The sequence below is a fragment of the Pristiophorus japonicus genome, chromosome 6 (genome assembly GCF_044704955.1).
Source record: "Pristiophorus japonicus isolate sPriJap1 chromosome 6, sPriJap1.hap1, whole genome shotgun sequence".
Taxonomy (NCBI): domain Eukaryota; kingdom Metazoa; phylum Chordata; class Chondrichthyes; family Pristiophoridae; genus Pristiophorus; species Pristiophorus japonicus.
The window spans coordinates 249,706,489-249,708,585 of NC_091982.1; the positions used below are offsets into that span (position 1 = coordinate 249,706,489).

At 47.1% G+C, this 2,097-nt stretch overlaps 1 pseudogene; it reads right to left on the bottom strand.

Moving 5' to 3' along the window:
• Positions 1–496: 496 nt before the first annotated feature.
• Positions 497–615, bottom strand: LOC139266380 (5S ribosomal RNA; annotated as a pseudogene).
• Between the last annotated feature and the right edge of the window lie 1,482 nt (positions 616–2,097).

A 2,097-nucleotide genomic window follows, 5' to 3' on the forward strand; every position in this document is an offset into this window, starting at 1 on the left:
AAATAATGAAACAGGGGCTGCAACCTCGCACACTCCATAAAAACGTGGAACATGGACTCTTCCAGACCGAGAAATTGCAGGTGGCCTGGGAGCCCGTGAACCGGCTTAAAAATTTGTTGCATGGGACTGCTCCGTGCGCCACCCTCCAGGCCAAGTCCCCGATAAACAGAGGGAGGACTCCCGCATAGAGTGCACTCCATCGGGGACCCCTGCCTCCTCCGGACGGCAGACGAGGATGTCAAGGTTGAGAGGGTGCAGGAGCAGCCCGTACAGGAAACCCCTCCACCAGAACTGAAAGGCACGGAGGGGATTTCCCCGAGGCGGCTCAAGTTGTGAGGCGCCGGCTCCCGAGGGAGGTTCCGGGGTTTGGCGCCAGTGAGGAATTCCCATCCGGACGGGATCTCCCCACGTGCTTGAGCCTCCTCGACACACCTAACGGAGTCAGGGCCCAGAGCTGTTTTTAGCGACTTGATGGCATCGGCCACGCGGCGGAAAAAGCCTTCTGCACCTGGTATTCCCAGGCGGTCTCCCATCCAAGTACTAACCAGGCCTGATTCTGTTTAATTTGTGAGATCAGACAAGATCAGGCATTTTCAGACTAGTGTGGTCCTAGCCCGGTGGCAGGTCACCACCTCACTCCAGCCCACTCTGTGAAACGAATTTACCTTGATTGGGCTTGTTAAGCCTGCCAGTGCATTTCCAGGCCAATTTCAGGAAGCGGATCTAATTGTGTCATTTGTTGATGCATCATCTGTCGGTTTCCTTAAAGGGGCGATGCGCAAATTTAGTTTGACATTTGTTTTTCCAGTGTTCTGCAAAGTTGCAGTATCTCAAACATTGACAAACACTGCAGAAAGGTGCATGGATGCACTCAGGCTTTCCCATGACTCCCTCCATATGTTTATGTAGGTTCTCTTCCCTTCCAATAGATGTAAGAGACCTCCCCAGGGGCCTAACACAGCCTGGTTGCACATTGCACAGGAGGACACAAGCAGGGATGCCCTCAGAAGGATCAGCTGCAGTGGCGCAAACCTTTCAATGATCTCACTGGATCATGAAATGTGACTGCAAAGTCGCACTCAACTTCAAACTGTTATGCCACTTACATATCTACATCTGCCTTCCATGCCCTATATCTATACATCCTTACTAACTTAACTTGCACCTCCACCCATCCCTCTCTATCTAAATTATCTCTTCCCCATCTCAATAGCAAGCCATCGCATTCACACTTATCCTAGTCCAATCATGCCAACTAACAACACACAGGGTAGGTAGGTCTTTGTGTGTTTTAGCCAATGTAAATGTAAAGTTTCTCTTAATATGGTGCGAGTCATTGAAGCCAATATTTTCAAAACTTTGTGTTCTTGAATAGATTCATGTGCACATTTGGAAGTGGCTTAGTGATTTGCAATGAAAGGTGAGACCTAACAGTGCACTGCACAATGGTGATGAGTGCAAAAATGAATGGCTTGGGAATTGTTGGGATATTTTATGGTGTTGGTGTGGGTTGGTGCCAAACTGGCGCATCATGTTGCAGCTAGGGTGTACAGCTTAAAGTGAAGTAAATTCAGCCATGGTGCGGCCATCGCTGAACTCCCGGGCAGCAATGTGTGATGCCCTCTGTTCTGTGCAGCAGCAGTTGATGGCGGAGAAATTTGGTGCTTTTGTTCGTAGATTATGAAAATAAGCTAATAATATAAAAATAGATGTTAAGAATTTCTACAGGTATATAAAAAGGAAAAGAGTGGCTAAAGTTGGACCCCTGGAGGATGAGACAGGGGAATTAATAATGGAGAACAGGAAAATAGCAGAGACGTTGAACAAATATTTTGTGTCGGTCTTCATGGTAGAAGACACAAAAACATCGCAGTAGTGGATAATCAAGGGGATATAGGTAGAGAGGAACTTAATACAATCACTATCACTAATAAACTAGTACTCGGTAAAATAATGGAACTAAAGGTAGACAAGTCCCCTGGATCTGATGGCTTACATCCTAGGGTCTTAAGAGAAGTGACTGCAGAGATAGTGGATACATTGGTTGTAATCTATCAAAAATCCTTGGATTCTGGGGCAGTCCCAGCTGATTAGAAA